The sequence below is a fragment of the Bombus affinis genome, chromosome 17, assembly GCF_024516045.1.
Source record: "Bombus affinis isolate iyBomAffi1 chromosome 17, iyBomAffi1.2, whole genome shotgun sequence".
Classification (NCBI taxonomy): domain Eukaryota; kingdom Metazoa; phylum Arthropoda; class Insecta; order Hymenoptera; family Apidae; genus Bombus; species Bombus affinis.
In genome coordinates, this window is record NC_066360.1 from 2,683,151 (window position 1) to 2,702,830 (window position 19,680).

The window sequence follows — 19,680 nt, forward strand, 5'->3', positions numbered from 1 at the left end:
GCGTGACGCAATCAGGCCGAGACAACGTCGCGCGAGGCGATAGCGCTCTCAGCTCGAGCAACACCGCCGCGTCTCGTAAATCTCGATCGAGTTTCGCGGATCGAACACGCTGCCACCACTAGGCAGAGTAAACCAACGCCTTGGGGGACGCGCCGCAAGAAGCTGATTTATTATTTCGTCGCTCGGACGAAATCGGTGACTGGATGATTTATCGCGTCGGTTGGATGATGCATAAATTTGCCGGCGCGACGCTAGCAAGAAAAATCGAGAAATAGACAGAGGACGATCGGCATATTTCAGACGCTGTTGCTAGTTTGGAACGTTTAAGAGACTGGCGAGTATCTTGGGGAAGAAAAGAAATAAAAACCACTGACGCTATCGAATTTCTAACACCGCCAACGATACAGGACATTTGTGGATTTTCTATTCAATTTGCAGAGTGGAAGAAGTATTGAATGGTGCAGTGGTCGTTAAAACGTGTCAGAGAGTTTGAAATAATACGAAAGTTTATTAGTTTGCCTATGATATTTCTGCTGTGATTCTTTGCTCGTCTTAAACGAATTGGTATTCCAAATATGTCTGCTCTAGCGGTGGAACGGAAAAATTAGACAGAGACAAAGAGGGGAGGATGGAAAAGGGACGGGCAAAAAGTACGAAGGGGGAAGAACGAAGGCGAGGGATGGGAGAAGCCGGAGGAAACCGACGATGGAAATAAAAAGCAGCGAGCTTCGTGAGAGCGTTGAATCGGTTGTTGCGGAAGCTGCAAGCTCTGGATGGTTTATGGGTATCGTATAAACTGCGCTAAATTTCCATACAAGGTCGAATGTTTCGCCCTGCAGGTGGCCGCTTTCTTTCTTTCCTTGCTATCTTCGATTTATCATATCGAAGGAAAAGCGTACGCTCTGTTCACCGGCGTTCCTGTATTTATTGCGAACCGATAGCTCGCGTGACAGTTGTAAAACTGTCGAATAAATGTGAGACGCGAGTCGGCTGTTTCATGAATAAATCGCGGTAATAACGCACGGATGGAATCCAACATCAGCGAGTATGCGAACGGATAGGCTGCAAAGCAGTGCAACGATATAGTTTCCATTTGGAAAGCATACGTGAAAACCATACGCACGAGTGTTCTAAGTAGGTTTGATATTAAAACGCGATTAAATGATATAAAAGTAAACAAGTGGATTTTACGCTTCTATTTATTATGCTTTTATTAATTAATATTCTTACTAATTAATATTCGCGGCAAACGTTGGAAACATTAATTACGACGTACGTAAATTCTTGAAAAGGTCTAGGAGCTTGTAATTTACGTTAAATCGTGAAGTGACGTTCAATTCGCGATTGTAAGACACGTATGGGTGTGTGTTTCTGTTTGTGCAACAACTTGGTACACAGACTTGCACCATTATTTCCTTCGTTTGCGTGTATTCATATAGCAATGGAATTTTCTTCATCGTGTAGCCAGCCATATATCTATGCGTGTGTTCGTAGAGCAAGAGAATGGATTTTGCTTAACGCATATAGGCATTCATAGGATCAAAGACTTAAAGGGTATATTCGTGATACAAAGGGTTGCAAAGTGATCTTGCTGCAATTTGAGCCTCCACTTGTACCAGTCAGATAAAATTGGAGGTTCGATCAAAGCCATACAAAGGTAAAGTTTTAATAGAACTGAAATAAATGGCATATCTTCTCGATTATCCGTGTGGATGCGTAAACTCTTTCATCTTTGAATAGACCGTATGATATTTCACGAAAGCAGACGAAAGAATTGCTATCGTTTGTTACTCATTGCGGTAACAATTTGCAACTGCGTTTGTTTATTACTGAAAAATTTGTCTTTTTATGAATATAAGTAAAAGAAATGGAAATTAGATGAAGGATTGTCTTAGTATTCTTATTTGTATCTTTGAGTTTTTCGCAGAAATCTGTCCAAGTCAAATCGTACAATAAACATCAGCGTAATAGAAAATATAATAGAAATATCTTGAACAATATTTTTGCAACGTAATATCGTATAATTTCTATGTAAGACAATTCGTTCGATCGCATACGTCTCTAAACCATGTTATATAGGGTCGAGTTTTTGAAAGTTTGAAATGCGTTTCAAATCCCTGCGTACTTTCATCACTGACATATGCATTCAATTATAACTTTTGAAAAGCTCGGGACTTTTCTGCAACTGAGTTATGAAACTCTCTGTGTAAATATCATTCTTGGCTCTTTTCATTCCAAACATTTAAACGCGATACAAAAATAAAGGCAAGTTCGTCGTTAAAAAAAAGTTTGTTTTAGGTCGGCCGATATGGATCACGCGATTGACGCAAGAATATTCACAGGGGAAACGATATTATTCGTCCGTTTTAATCTCAATTCGATCTCAAACTCCTATCTCTAATGCGTCTTCAAACTAATCAGAATTTTTACGATTGACCTAGCTTCATTCGATCCTGCAATCTCTCTCGGTATCTCTTTCGAGATCTTCGCCATCGTTTCTAATAAATTTGCCTGAATTTTTATCGCATCCCCCCTGTCACGTTCCATCGACGTTCGCTTTACCGATAGTTGCGGCATCTCGCAGTAAGCAATCCAGCAACGATAATCTAAGCGATTCTTCACGGATGAAATGCGGCTGCGACTAAAGAGCAGGTTCCTGCGCTACAACTTCCGTCGCAGCCGATCGAATTTCCTTCCGGCTGGAGCAGCAATTCCTCGGCCGCGCTTTATGCGAGATTAATAAGCCACTTGATTTCACTTTACGGGCACATTCGTTCTCCACTCGGGATACCTGCGCGAAATTCCGTTACGAGAGTAATAGACACCTTGCACGTCGCTCAGATTGCTCAGATTGCTCAGATTGCCAGGCAGAATTTTTCCTGGCACGTGAAAAGTTTTCTCCGAAGCATTATTCTCCGACGCTGGCAGTTTTGGCGAGAGAAATCGATACAGTGTCTGCTAACGTTAAATTTGCCAATAGTTTGTACTTTCAGATACAAGTCATGTAATTAGTCTGCTACAACGCCGCCTAACTTTCAACTTACACGCTAATATCCATATTCTGTTACTTTAATTTCATTTCAATTTCAACTTTCGTTTAACTAGTCCTGGTACGTGCAAAGTTTTCTCTTAAGAATTATTCTGACGGTTTTGCTGAGAGAAATCGATACAGAGCGTCTGCTATCGTTAAATTTACGAATAGTTGGTACTTGCGGATACGAGTCATGTAATTAGTGTGCGACAACTACGCCTAACTTTCAACTTACACGCTAATATCCATATTCCGTTGGTTCAATTTCATTTTTAGTTATATTTTTACATTATATATTACATATTACATTTTCTTCGTCATCGAATCTTCGAAGATCGTAAACTCGTTGTAAAAATAACTCGAAAAGAAGGAATAATATTTGTTCGTCAAAGATTTAAGTTTCGGGAAAATCGAGTTTGAAAATCTTTTCGGTGCACGTGTACTCGACTTCGCTGTAAGTGCTGTGCCAAAGTTTCATCAAATACGCGATAGTTTCAAAATAAATTACGATTCCCCCTAATTCGTTTAACGTGTGGATTAATGCAAAGCTTTTGTGAACGTTTCGTCGATGAATTCTGTAAGCGAGAAAAATTTCACGAATATGTCAACCAACGGGGGAAATCGTCCAACTAGAAAATAATTATTTTAAGGCAACTCTGTACAGAAGTGAAGTATTACACGCGCGATAAAGTATAGACGAAGGCTTCTACTTTATTACGCAACGAGACCAAGTTTACCCTTATTTCCATAAATCGACCAAAGTCGCAAATTTTTCGCGTAAAGCAATTTTCCTCAACTCCCGTTGCTAAACATTCCTCGAGCAAGACTACAAAAAGTCCTATTCGTATAAAAATTAATGCGTTGTGAACAAATCTTCCTCAAACATGCTCGTAACAAAGTGGAAGTTCGAGACTTGGCTTCGCCCTTTTGCACAGTGCGACAGGCAGCGGAAAAGGATCGAAATGATTTCCAATCAGAACGTCCAAGTATAATTATCCTCGTAAATCAACGAGGAAACAGGCTCTAGAACTAATTTATAGTGGGTCGTATAGTAGATTTATGGTAAAATATAAAGATGTGCGTGGAATGGCATTAGATCGGGTAAATTTTTTAATACCTGCGGATAACCAAAGTTATAAATTCTGCAAGGAAAGAAATAAAGCTTAAGGCAAGCCTATCTGAGCAAATAAAATAACCAAACAGGCTATAAATTACAAATTTTAGGGGTTCAACGTCTTTTCCCTTGTCCTGAATAGGTAATACTAAAACTGGCGCCCCCGTTTTTACGATTCTGCCACGTGCCTCAAATATCGTCACATAAACGTCGCACATATGGCAGGAACCCTGTGTTTTTCTATCGTTTATCACCCCAATCATATTTGCTAGACACTCATAAATTTAATTCGTCTCGCTCTCTATCCGCAGTTTGTCCCCACTCGTTGATCCTGTAATTGCACAAAATCCGATAAAATGCAGTACCAGCGTTCTAACAAACGAACGCTGCGACAGGGAAAAATCTTAATACCTGCTCCAGCGACTGAAGCAAATCTTCCATTTTATCTAATTCTTCGTTTTCAATCATTTGATCTTATTTATTTTTTAATCTTCGGGGCTGTTTGATGCTGTTTGATCCTAGCTTTTAATCTCACTTTCTAATTAAATAGTTTTATGGTTAATATTATTCGACAACGCTAAGACAAACGAACGTTTCGCAAAAATGACGAAACTCGACCCATCATTGCAATTAATTAATTATTAGAATAGTCGATGCGTCTATAAATAATTAATTAAGAGAAACGCGCCAAGAGTGATTAATATCTGAAAAATACTACGCGTGTCTCTTATCTATAGAATAAAATTACACAAAATCATTGAAATCATTGTTGTTTCTACTTAAAATACACCTGCACAATAATGAAAGATATGGTGGAGCGAAAACAACGTGCTTGAATAAAATATCCTATTGCCTACAGCGCAGGAGATTCGGCAATTTGTTACGTTCGTGTTGTATTACGCGTTAAATATTCGTTACATTCGTTATGGTTGCTACATGAGTAACAATAGTATTAATTACTAAATCATTGAAATCGCAATATCTACGGATATTATACGTCTAACCAGTTTACGAAGGGCAATTCATTTATGTTACTTTTTATACCAAAGAATCGTTGTGTTTTGTTCGAAACTTGAAAATTATTCTTACGAAAGGAGTGTGTACATAGATGACGCGAGTTAAAAATTCCGCCAAGAGCAAGTATAATGATACGGTTAGAGAGGACGAGGCGTCACATGCGGGACGACCAAAAAACTTTTACAATGTTTTTCGTGGAGAACGTAAAACTTGAGAATAGAGATAACTTCAACATATATCAGAATACTGCGTTGCGACTGGACATTGTAATATCAGCAGCATCCATGCTATGGTAATGTCGCGTTATATTCTTTCTAATTGTACCTCTATCGTGTTCCAATTTTTAAATGAAACTTTTTACAAATTTCTTCGATGTGCTCGCCTTTCCTACGATATTGTATTTTACTTTCTTCTTTCTACGTATTTTGTTTACTTCCCTTCTTTCCCTATGTACTTTTCTCATCTGCATTTTTCTTCTCGAGTGTCGCAAACATAAACCAAAGCCGAGAAACAAAATCCGAATATAAAGGGATTCGTCTCCTAAAGAGACCGACTTAAAGTTTCGATGCATATACGTGGCAGAACCTACTTTTTGTCGCTTCTCTTTTACCGAATATAATTTTGCTTTTCCATCGATTTCTGCCAGTTGACAAAATCTCGCCGCCATAACAGCAAATATATTAACGTCTAATGGATTTCTCTACCAACTAGATAGATAGTAAAGGTGAATTTTCACTCAAAACGGACCGAAAAGCTAAGCCAACGTAATTACGAAAAATAATTAAAAAAATTCTCACTCGCCAAAGCAAATCTATCTGCGTGCAGTTATGTCCTGCATTCCCTCAAAGACTGTAATATCGCGATATAAATAAAAAAGGAAATAAAAGAGGGTCTTGATTTCTCCAAAATTCTTTAGGAAGTACTGAAAAGCATACAAAAGAAATATTCAAACTCAAAGAACGAATTATAAGTTCCCATCGAATGCGTACAGAGTCACATCGCCATGCTCTAAATAAATATTTTGATGTTTCGATAAGATACGCACAAAGTGTCGGGTAAACGCATTATACAAAAGAGTTATTCATATTTGCTGGCAGGCCGCTCTTTCGATATTGTACTCTATGAAAAATACGCAGCCTCGGGCCTCAGCTTCTGCACGGATCCTGCAGTCGATATATAAATAAAAGTATACAAGTCAGAAAACCAACAAACTGGATTATCATGTATTTTCCCGTGTAGTCTTTAAACACACGTCGCGACTGACCTACCTCATCCTATAGAAAACAACAACCATTGATTTGGAACGATATCACCTGCGAGCAAATCGAAAGAGCCAATTATCGATAGGGAAAAAGAGGCGTCTGCTTGCGCGCTAGTTGCAGCGGTCTGTCTGGAAAGAGTTAGTGCCGTTTAATAGCAGGACATTAATACAACACGCAGCGACGTCGTTGGATTAAACTACTTCGATGGTAGTTCGGTGGCAGTAACGAGCTACTAAGTACCTAACCATCCTATCGTGCGCGCACCCACGACTCCGCACACCTACACGCGTAGATCATGCACACGTAGATCATACGGAGCGAGAGTCGCGCGCGCACACACGCACATACGACACATATGGATGGAGAAGCAGAGGAACGCCATACGTCTGACCGTACTCACCAACACCGATGCTCGACGAGCACGTTGCTCCCGTTGCTCATCTCGTGTGCGACGCGGTTGAAAATACGGACGAGCGAGAACGACCAGGCCGCTCGATACAACACGGTCGCGAAATCGATCGAAAGAAACGGAGGCCGCGTCGTCGATCGATCATCGAGGGAATCGACACCGGTCGACCGAGCAACGACACCTCCACGACGCCACGGTACCGACACTCGCGCGAAATAGCGTATTCCTTTACGGCTGGCTGCGATGCAACCATCAGCAGCGACACCAACGACCACACCAGCCGACACACATTCGCACCAAAGCGTCGCCTCACGCCAAGACACACTTCCACACGCATCTACTCCTCCTCCACCACCCACCTCGTGTACGTGTGTTCTCTCGCAACAAGTTGAGTTTATCCTTGAACCGAACTCATCGCAGGCCCAACACGACGACTCGACACGATCGGCCGACACCACCGATCCGCGCTTCAGTCCCAAGCACAGTGTCCAAAGTCGCGGAACGTGCACCACGTTTCAGCGCTACCGATCTTGCCGAAACGATCAAACTATCGCCGACTTGCGTTCCAAACCTAGGCGGACCGTCCGGTCATGTTTGCTTATCGTTAGAATGCAAATGAGCTGTTTGTATGCGCCGCTGACTGCACTCGTTTACAAAGAGCGTCTTCGACGTTGGCCGTTGCTGATGAAACTTGGACGATACCGGAGGCTCGTACGTTTGTCGTTCGTTAGAAGAACGTAGTTACTCGCGCGTCTGTTCGCTCTACGTGTATGCGGTTGTGGAAAATGTTTCGCCGATCGTATTCGATCGAATAAGTGGCTGTTGAAATATTCGGTATAAATATTCCGTCGTGCGGCGCGCTTCTCAATAAGGAGAGATTCGTTCGATGTCGATGATCGATGCTTATCGTTTAGAAGACACTTGGTAATTGCGTTACGATTCGGCGGCGCACGAATCACTATGTTGGTCGATGAGATTCATAGTGACGTACGTGATGAGAAATCGTCGCGGTACAAAACGCGTGCAGCGATCGTTCGCCTAAAAATCCAGCACGAATGCGTCAACGTGCCTCTCATCCTTTCTTCCGTCCCTTGCTTCTACGGGCTGCTCGTCGATAAGAGCGTACAGTTATACGTTCAATTAGATCCGTCACGTCGCAGGGGGATTCTTTCTCGAATTTTCACGCTTCTCCACGATCCCTGTCCGACGTCTAATCCCTCGACCACTTCTTCCCCCGAAACGCGAAAGGTTAAGGTCATCCAGTGGCGCACAGAAGTCGCACCAGGCCAGAATTTTATCCTCTGCGCGAGAAGTAAAATACGATAGCTGTTCGGATCGCTCTCGGACGTTCCGCCGAATGATATCGATTCGCACGTTGCACAATCTCGCGTAACTTTTTGGCTGCGGCGAGCACGCAACGACAGCCTCGACGTATAAGAAGCTGCTTTGCATTCGAGCAACACGTGTGTTCCTCTTCTTTGTTCCCCTCGAAGGATACTCAGCCGATATACTCTCTTCTTTCATTCGCGCGATCTCTCGGCCATCTCGTCGAGCGTCTGTCGCTTTGTTACCGAGCAGCGAACGATGACGCCGAGATCGCTCACCGGCCAGGCTTTCCCGAAGATATAAATCAATTAGCTCGTCGAGAACGTCGGTCTTGCTTGGCCGAACACGTCGATGCAGCGAGGCTGCGAAACGTGGGGATGCCGTGCGTCAACATTTCCCATCTCAACGACCCTCGCCACCATCCTAGTGGACGATCCTTTCGAATCACGTCACCAGAACGATTGCGACAGCCGTATATCGTAGGCAAGCAAGCAAGCTGGATCGCTGAAAGCGACTTACGATGCAACGCATGTTCGGCAGTGACGACGAACGATCAGCATCATCGCGGACCACGTTCTCGTGCGTCGCTTCGAGTCATCAAACGATACCACCGTTAGTCGATACTGGCCGATTACTAATTCCAGGCTGTCGTTTCTTCGCGATGACCGGTGTCATCGTAGCTTTGCATCTCGTGCGAGAGCTTGGCGACCCGCTGCTTTCTTTACCGCGCACACGGCGTAATCTCAGCGAGAGCTAGCGATCGAGCGGTGAACGCAGTCCGCGAGGTTCGTGACGTCGCGATGCCACGGAATCGAGGTTAGCGCACTGGCACCAACTTGCACCGGTTGTCGTCCACGTTCCACGCAGCGAATCGAAGACGTAGCACGGGCGACGTCGTCGGCAGCGCCGTTTCGCCCGCTGTCATCGAGCACACGAGTTTAAGGGCAACGTCGAGCGTGTTCAGGTCCGCGTCACATGATCCGCTGACGGATGCTCGGCTGCCGTCTGCCCTTCGATGTTACTCGAACAGCGTCGCTGGACGAGTGGACAGCTCGTGCAGAGAGCTGGTGCAGGTTAGAACGTCGCCGCGGAAGAAACGCGTATCTTCGCTCGCGGATCGCAAGAGAGAAAGAGAGAAAAATAGAAAGGAAAAAAGGAAAAGAGAATGGTACGCCGGTTTCTCCTCCTTCGTTGCCCGGGGAGCGGCTATGGCGGCGGCCTGGCTCTTACTGCTGCTTCCCTCGGCGCGGGGGTGTCCGAAAGGGGTCGGCTGTTCGCGGGCCGAAGGGGGAACGATTATCTCGCAGCATCCCCATCGCGCAGGACCGATCCGTGCGACGCGACGACTACGTCCAACGGAGACGCCAACAGGCCGACAGAGTGGATGAAAGAGGGCGCTGGTTGAACAGAGACGCAGTACGCGGCGAGAGTGAAAGGGAACGAGTTGGTCGTGAGTGCGACAGGGATCGAGCCGTGTAGGCTTGAAAGGAAGACAGAGTGAGAGAGGGGCAAAAGGAGGACGGGGTGGAAAGTGGAACGAAGAGGAAACTGGATCGAAGAGAGATGACTGACAAGAGAGAAGGAGAAGGTTCGGATGGAGTCGGTCGGTCCAAGAAGGACGGTTAAGGAGATGGAAAAAGAGGTGCACGAGCGAGAAAATGTTGGAATAGACGAGTAGATCTGAGGAAGAGAATGGACCGAAACTGGACGGGGATCAAAGAGGGTTGCGGGCTGAAAAGAGACGGAAAGAGAGAGGGAGAGAGTAAGGATGGTGGCGAGAGGTGAAGGATGACGAGAGGAAGTAGGAAACGGTAGAAGTAGGCGCGGATTAAGGAACGACGAGAACGAGGTGAAGGACAAAAAACAATGCGGAAGAGAAGGAACCGGCGGTAAGGAGGGACAGAAATGATTGGAGCACGAGGTTGAAAGAGATGGCAGAAAAGAGGGGTAGCGGATGTACGTATCTTTTGTCGGAGCGACGAGTGATATACGCGGTGAAAAGGGTTTAATCGCCACGTGTGAACCACGCTGCAGATGGAAGACAGCCCTAATAAATTGCGAGTTATACGCGTGGAAATAGAAAAAGCTAGGAAAAGTGAATAGAAAACTCTCAAGAGTTGTATTTTAAAAAGTATAGAAAGACAAAGAATATTAATAAGAAACTGTGACGATACGACGTTGAATAAGGCGAGAAAGTCGGCGAGCACCCTTCTGTTCCAATGCTTCGTGACACGGTTACGAATACGGGGGCAGAACCGGCCATACCGAAGATTCGAGGGGGAAAAAAACAAGGTTCGAATCGCATTTTCTACCGTGTAATACACAATTTAAAGCACGAGCACACGTAGTTATTTAGAACACACTTTCCTTTGCTCTAATTTCCATGAAACAGTCACGGTGTATGTAATAATTAAGAAACGACGTCATATATGCAGTTGTTACTAACGTTTATGCATTTTTATCGTCGTTTTAATTTTATCTGTAGCGAATTAGATCGGAATGGAATTTTTTACCGGCGATAAGAAATAGACGATGAACGAAAAGATTGCATTTATTATTAAAAACGACAAGCCTTTGGTACAAGACAACATCTATCATTTTACGAATACGCTTTTTAATTTTTAATTACGATTGTTACATTGTCAGTGTGTATATATGTATACTCGTTGCAACATTCTGTGCCGAATGCAATTAATTAGTAAAATCTCCGTGCATTCTACAGAACGTGTGCAACGAATCATTTTAGTTACTGCACACGCTTGATTCGATCTTATAAAATTTCGTAATTACAATTGCGTAAATTAATGATGATCATAGAAAATCTCTGGAAATTGTTGAAATATTAATTTTAATGAAATTCTGTGAAATACGAAGCGTCGTTTGCATTAATTCGTAAAAATCGCGAGACAATTAGTTCTATTTACGAACTATTCAAAGCAATTTAAGGATCTCGTCTAGATACGATATTACAAGGTTCGAAGAAATCGAAATACCTATAGCATTATAACGCCTTCAGTCACTGTCCACTAGTGGCCGTCCTCTAAAAAGTCTAACGCGACGTATTGCCGAATGCACATCAATTAGCAGATAGTATATTTTCATTTTTCAATTTTCAATCATTCATCGACAATTTGGAACTTGCGAGTCCGAGCGGCAATTTTTCACAACAATTTGTCTTTCGCGAAATCGTACTCCGTTCGCCATTGCGGAGGAGCTTAATCTCCGATATCACGCGTAGTCCCTGCGGCTTCGCCTACTCTGCACCCCTTCCACGCCAATTTTCATTCCACACCTTGCTGTTGCTAAGTAAACCGAGACATGTAGGTTAGCCGAGTACACGGGAGCTGAAGCGGCGTAAAAAATGCAACGGCATTTATCGCAGAAAATCTGTTATGTCGGAGATCAAAGGGAATAGTCTCCGAGGGGATGGATATTCCTTGCACCACGCCCGCAAACACTTATCCGATAAACCTAATGTTGTGTGCGATAAGTCATGTCTATAATCGGATCCAGGTGCGCCGCTACATAGACGCGCGTGAAGCTAGATGCGTCATACGTTACACGTGTGCACTGCAAACACTCCTTCGACGCTGTAACTTCGGTCCTCCTAATAAGAAGATTAGCATCCAACGATCAGATTGATCAAAGGGAGGAAGAGGATTCTGACTAGATTGTATCCAACGGATAAAACCGCTATGAAATATTCACGAAGAATGGGATAGAAAGAAATGGGATAGAACACCGGAATGTCGTTGAAATCGTCGGTGCGGTGCAATACGGAGCTGGTTAGGCGAGGGAACGTGGGTCTGATGGTTTATTTCTGACAGACCAAACGCCACCATAAAGATAAGCGCAGGTACTGGCCGAAAGCGTCACATGCAAATAACACGATGTAGCAACGCGTGACATAACAGTAAATTGAGAGCAGTCAATGTAATTGAGCAACAGTTGATATAACAGACAGCCGGTAAGACGATTAGGCCAAGACACGCGGGTCTGATTGGTTATTTCTGATGGAGCTAACGATCAGAGTCGTAAAGACGAGCACGTGTATTTTGGCTGTAAGCGACACGTATACGACCAAGGTATATAAATATGTACATAGCAACGCGTGACACGACTATGAGCGATAGAGAGCAGTCGCTTTCTTTGGCCCTGTATCGCCCCATTAATCGTTTTTCCAGTTCCTCGGTAGTTAGGGCAATGCTATGAGGTCGCTCGTAGTCATTGCCATTCTTTTCGGTGTGGCTGCATTCGACTTGGTGAGTGGAATTTAATTTCTAGCGATGATGTTACTTGCACGACTGTGAATATTAGTTGATACGGTAGACGTGGAAAAATAATTTGATATATGTAAAACTCAGCGTGTGATGTTTGTATGTTGCTTTCTTATCGTTGAGATTGTAATTAAAAATGAAAATCTATATTGAACTCAGAGCCAAGTGATAAATACACCATATACAACGTTGTGCGTATAAAGATTGTTCCAACTTTATAATATTCTTGGAATTACATTCTTCGGCTTTCCGCTAGGGAAAAGAATCTAACAACGAACAAACTGAATGGAATAATATTTCGGTTGATAAACGACGATGTTTCCCTCGCCACCATCTTATAAGAATGTATTTCTTTGCAAAACACGAGGAATGTTTAACAACCGTTGAATGTTGAACGATCGACGACCCTATCCGACTGACACGCGTTTCCGTTTCCTTCTGTGCAGGAATTATATCCATGTCAAACGTATCTGTGTGATAGACAGAAGAAATAATAAACTATGCGAGTAAAGCATCGAGCACGTCGCAACGATATTTGTTACAGACCCATCGAACTTTGCACGATGAATAACTTGGAACAAATGTCACAGCCATACATCATACGAGACAGTCATAAATTCTAGCAGTCTAGATACTCGCTAGTAACTCGACTCGACGTCGCGCTACGTACCGTTAGAACCATCGGACGCAATCAACGGTAACAACAATAGCAGCAACGATAGCGGCAGCAGCAACAACGATCCAACGACTCTTGTCACGACGAATACTTAACCAACTGAACAGCATGGTACAGGATTGTACTTTGCACAATGGGCGATGCTGATAGTAACATAATTACAATTAACACGGTGCCCGATGAGAAATACGAGATGCTCTTGGCGGGCAATACGAGTTTAAGTAATTAATCAGAATACCCTCGTCACGGTGACCGTGGTTCACGAACTTGCCGCAACGGGAACCGCGGAAAATTTATCGATTGTTCGAGACGGGCCAAAGCTTTGAAAACAATCGTCCTCCACGAGTACGGACCGTCCTAACTCCATCTACGAACGAACGATTCATCAACCATCCTAGTAATTAACGTGCGACCGCCAAGCTTGTCTCGGATTCGTCGACCACCAACTTGTCGATCGATGAGTCCTACACAGTTTCGATTCTACGTGAATCGCGTTTATCGAGCTTACGCGTGCTCTTCGAAATTACCAGCTCACGACTCGACATATTTTTATGAATGTACTTTGCTATGTAATATAATTCGTAAGAGAATCGATATCGGTTTCCATCGAGATATGACTTCATCGAGACAAATTTTTGACTGGCAACGACGACGATCCACGCAGGGCCCAACCAACCGCAACATTGACAAGTACCACGAGTATGTATGTAACACACATACGTATTGCTCGTTGGATTCGCTGGCTCGAAAAAATCTAGTCCAAACCAATACCGATCCATGTGCGAGCAAATTAAAAGAAGACGTCTTGGCCGGAAATCAGGCTTTTCTCCGTACGTATGTTGTGTGTGTGCCCATGTGTCGTGTACGTGTATGCATGTATGTACGGTCTTGTCAACGTTGCAGACGCTGAGGCAAGAATAGAACGTAATCTGATGCAGTCCTGGAAAACGTACGTTGCCCGAGGTTCATATAAACAGTTGTTCAAATCCTGTTTCGATCATCGCCGTTTCACGTGAATGAACGAAATTTCTACAAAACCAAGATCCCATTCCTTTGATTATAAAAGTACAATTTCCGTGTAGTTTGAAAAATATTTTTTAACCTTCAAATTTTCCACAAACGCACAAACATCTACGGTCTACTCGAGACAGCTCCTTCGGACAGCTCCTTCAGAGATGGTAGCGGGTTGGTCGGAAAATTCTACAACCAGATTTTGTTTGGGCTGCGAGGCGGAGAACAAGAAATACTTTCGTGACTTCAGCCCAATATATACTCGCTCTAAATATTTAGTAGCTTCGATGTATATTTCCAGATTTCTTCCAAACTCTATCGATATAGATTGCAAAGTTTCACCATGGTGATACATCAATATGATATTGACTTCTTCGATGGCAATCGAGTGTAGCTGTTGCACTTTCACTTTACGCCAACGTTTCGTAGACATTGCAGTCTATTTCTCCAGGGCAAAGCTGAAACTCAGGGTTTCAGGCCCCATTGTCTCCATCTGTACTGAACGATGTTCCGGCTGGCTGATCAAACTGATGACTCGAGTCGGAAGTTCTAGCCGGATGCTCAACCAGGAAGATTTAACCGGAAGTCGTTTAATTTGATTGACCGAGCGAATTTATCGACATAACCATGATAGTAGTCGACTCTCATTACGATGTTAATGAAACTTGAAAATGTCTCGTGTGGTACAACACGTGATACATGTACATCCAAAGCTCTCTGTAAGTGTTTGCAAATATTTTCATGCTGCTGTATCTACGTACAAGAGGGATAAAATAATCAAGAAATCTGATACGAAACGACGATAAAGGAATAAAAATATCCTGATCGATTCATGCAAGCCCTTGATTCTTTTTTACGCCTAATATCAAAGCAAGTGGACTATGATATTCGACGAAATTGCCCCTTCCGAAACATTGCGTGACGTCTGACCTCGACGAGTGGCGAACATCAAGGACATTTGGCACAGATGATAAAAGTATGCTTGTCGGTGATAGATAAAAAAAAAAAGGAGACTGGACGGTGGAGAAAAATTCTATAGACTGTCTGGGCAAAGCATTTCGTTCGGTGATCTTGTCAGCAGAATAAAAATATTACATCGATCGCCTGTTTTTAAATAGATCGCTGTGCCCCGTGTTTCTCGTTCGGTCGATGGATATACGATGGATATACGATGGATAGAGTTCTCAATGCGGATAAAATCGTCAACATTTAACGACCAACCATCTCATTCTAATTTCGAGGAGATAAACCTGGGACCGTGTGGAAGAATAACATGGATTAAAATCTGATAAATCTTGCAGACGACTGGCGGTATACCCGGACGAACGTATATATCCGCAGAAGCATAGCTTCTCATTGCCGACGAGCGTATAATTTTATAATCTCGGATAATTTTCTGCTAGCTATCTGTCTTCGCGAAGAAATACTTCCCGCGGAACGCAATTTATTCGTGATAATTATTTCATGAGTAGATCGCGTGGAGTTGTGCAAATTTATATTTTTAGAGACGCTAGCTGAAGAAAATTAAAAGTTGAACCAAAGAACATTATACATTTCGAAGCTTTGCTTTCCACATTTCGTGTATTCCTGAATTTCTGTACATCTTGCTACGTTTTTGCACGTTTATGGCAAATGCATAAATATGCAGAGTTTGTTCATCGGTTTATACAAACTGCGCGCTTGTAAAGTGGCAGAACGATATGCAGATTTCTTCAGATCTAATCAACATTTCTATACGTATAATTATGTTATTTCCTATTTAAATTTTCCACTCGTCAAATTTTCTAAATTTTCTAGTCGCTTCGTTGGAACCTATAAACAAATTGGCAAGGCAAAATACAAAACTAATTTTTAGTAAAACAAAATTATATAAATTCTTCCGCTGTTAAAATGTTCGACGCTAATTTTCGAAAAATATCCGATATGCATACACGCTTCTATCGTCCCTCCTCGCTACGTCGTTTATTTTCTATTCATTATCATTTTATCGATTACTGATAGCGTGCATCAGCATTGTCGGTGGTTATTCTAGTTCGTTCGATAGGCGGCACTTTTCATTATAAGAATAGAGCCAATACTGCGCGTTTAATTCAAGACAATGGTGTCTATGAATTAGCTACGATTTTTTTCCATGTGTTGCGTACGAAGGAAAATCACTAGGTATTTTCAGAAAAGGTTCGGTCTGCGGTGGAAAGATTTCTTCCAAGCCACAACATGTATCCGACCTGATTCGCATTACAAAAGAAGTAAGATACTGACGACGCGTTCGAGGTCATCGTTTCTAAAAATTCCTTACGGTTTTTCTGCTGCCAATGTGGCTATTTTGAGCAGAGTAAATATCAGGATAATTATTATTGGACAAGCAATATTTATAATTATTTTTACATACGTCTATTTCTTTCTTCCTTTGAATTTCTATTGGTAGTTTATCTATCTTTGGATTTGGGAAACAGACTACTCTAATAGCGTACTTTTTATGTCTATAGTGATTTTTAATTTCTTATATTTTATATAGCGGCACTCCGATCTAAGATGACAGCTGCATTTTGTCATTTTGCGAAACAAATAAAACGAGATGAAAGGTACACCTTGAGTATTTGTGATTATTCAACTAAAAATATTCGATTGCCGAGTCGAAATACGCGTACAAATTTTAAAACCACAATATACCAATTAAAAAAATCTATGGCGGAGTTCCAGATATTGATAATATTAGAAACACAGCGAGAATTGCATCCGAGTAAATCCCATAAATGCACACTGTAAAACTAATTTAAATTGGCTGACACGATATTTCAAAAAGTAATTAACTAATTGGCCAATTTTCCCTCTCATATTTCTATCCATAATTTTATCACTTTCATCGAAATTATCAGATTCGTCGTAGCTACTAGAAAACTGAAGTTTGCACATTTTTCCCCCCCAATCTTCGATCTGTATTCTTACAGATTTTCCAATTGAACTATTTGTTTGTTGCAGTGAAAAAGCGAGGTTTGAACCTTTTTCTCCTGCAAACTTCAATCTGTATTCTTCTCGCAGATTTTTCAATTGACTTATTCGTTTGTTATAGCGAAAAGTTAGAGTTTGGCCTTTTTTCTCCTACGATCTTCAATCTGTATTCTTCTTGTAGAGTTGCCAATTGAGTTATTCGTTTGTTGCGCTAAAAAATTAAAGTTTGGACATTTCTTCCCTGAAATCATCGATCTGTATTCTTCCTGTAGCTTTTCCAATTCAATTGTTTCGCCTTTATTAAATCACATTACATCCTATTTTCCTGATGAACAATGTTTATGCCTTGCCGCTTTCCAGTTACACAGTACGGAGGATTCTCATGGGACAGGTAGCGGTGTTCGAATCAATAATCCGACACGGGGTACTTTTCCATCCATGAAAAACAACCTGAAGAAATATCCAAAAATGTGCGCGCTCGCGTTTCCTCATTATAAATCATTCTTCCCAACTTTTTCGCTTGTTAACGCAAAGTACACGCGATTCTTGGACTACGCGTCACCTGATATGCTAAAGATGTGGGTGACGTTTTACTTTGTTCTCTGGTATACCGACAAGATTCCAGATAAAATTTCATATTCAAGAGTTACATCTTTTCGATGAACTTGTAACTCTATTACCCACATTCGCGACATTTCTATCCAAACTTTCTTTCGCAAATTCATCCGATAGAAGTAAAACTATTTACACAACAAGCGTTGACTTGTATATTTAGAATATTTTTATTAGAATACTTATATTTATAAATATTTACTAGAATATTTTATTATTTATTATTTTATTTTTATATAGAATATATTCCATTAAACGTCTAGATCGAAAACACCAAATGGCGAGTGTTCCTCTTACTCGACGGTTCTTGTTACTTAAAAGAAATAAAAAAAGAAGAAAGGAAGAAAGTTCGAAAAGAGAGGAAAAATGAAAACCGAACACGACACACGCAACAGCGGAAACACACTATCACGCGGATTTTAAGCTTTCGTTTTCAAGAAGATAGAGTCTGAGCGTGTCTGACTAAAAACTGGCCTAGTATGCGCGTATAATAAGCCGTGGGATTTATTTTTCTCAGAAACAATGGATTTTTCTTGCGGAAAAATGTTCTACATTTTCCACCTATTTTCACACCTACGATAACGTCCTGTCGATTATTTATTTCTGTCCAGTCCGGGATTAATCATGTTCAAGCGTACTTAATAAATTTCCAAACTCCATTTTCTCGGGAACGAAGCGTCACGTGGAAAAATGTTACTCCGCTCTTTCTTCTTATTCTTTCATAATGAATCACTTCGCGTCTGCTTGTGCATGTTGTTCGCGCGCACCGTGCATCAGCCTCGTCCGCAAATTCATGTGGTTACAAACTGCCGCGCAGTTGCTCCTTCTCTTCTAGTGATAATCACCGTGCGATTCTGCGGTTTCGTAGCCAGAGGCGCACGTCCATCACGACTCTTTCACGATGCTCGTCTAATTGGAACCTTGCAACAGGCCTTTCCCCGGCGTCGGACCGACTGATCCAGTTGGATTTTGCATCGACGGATGACGCAATTTCCAACTGAGTCTCCTTTGAGATGAAAGAATCGTCGGCCAAAGGGAAGAACCAAAGGCCGACTTGCGGATGAAGGACGTCGCATCGAAGGTAACGAAGCGTATTCCCCGACGAAAGCCTGCAACGAGTCCTTAATTTCGAACAGTTATCAAACTCTAACGATCCAGCGCGCGTTCTGCTTTGTGAGCACGATCGCGTCGTTGAATGCGATCGGTGTATCTTGGCTGAATGTTGCTTGTTCTGACGAGGGTTCGATCGGAAGAGAAAGTAGATCAGATTAGATGTTGCAGTGAAGGGCAATTTTCAAGCAACTACGAAACAAGTAGCAAAGTTGTTGTTACGTTGCTTTTATCGCAGAAAAGGACGATAAGAGAGAAGAATGCGAGCGTTGGATCGTCTTGCGTGATTCAACCGGCGATAGAACTTTGCAACCCACGCAAGTTGCAAATCACCCAGCAAGCAGCTCGTTTTCCTGCGTAATTGGTACGAGCCTGATAAGAAAGCAACGATTGACGACAAAACGAGTAGATCGTATCGCAAAGGATTATCTGAAAAAAAAAAAACAGATACGCCACGAGCAAACAAGATGAAGAACTCGATATTTGTCTTATAAACAGTGGTCGACGATCTACCGCAATTGTACGCGAGATACGAAAGACTATCTGTCGATAGGATCCCCTTTGATATCATCGGAAAATAACATTAGCGGCGGACCTGGCGTGTTTAAGACAACACGCCGACCACCGCACGCATAAATAAATCCTTGAAATGCCAAAGACACCGGCAAACTCTGGACGAGGTTCAAAAGGGATCGAAACGAAGGAGACGCGAGTAGAGAGGTCGAAAGGTGATGAAAATGGAGGGAAACATAGGAGAAGACGTGACAAAGAGGAACGAGTGGTGGAAAGGACGAGGAAATTGCTGACAAAAATAGGAGATCGAGGGTAGAATAAAAGGAAGGACGACGTAGGTGGCCACCCAGCCACTTTGCCATGACAAACCAAA

General features: G+C 42.4%; 1 protein-coding gene across 1 annotated transcript in view; it reads right to left on the reverse strand.

Moving 5' to 3' along the window:
* LOC126926234 (cyclic nucleotide-gated cation channel alpha-3-like) overlaps positions 1 to 9,473 on the reverse strand; it is a 209,548-nt gene extending 200,075 nt beyond the window's left edge. The window contains exon 1 of the mRNA XM_050742478.1: positions 6,825 to 9,473. The gene's annotated coding sequence lies outside the window, so the exon portion shown is untranslated. The remainder of the gene's footprint in view (positions 1 to 6,824) is intronic.
* Between the last annotated feature and the right edge of the window lie 10,207 nt (positions 9,474 to 19,680).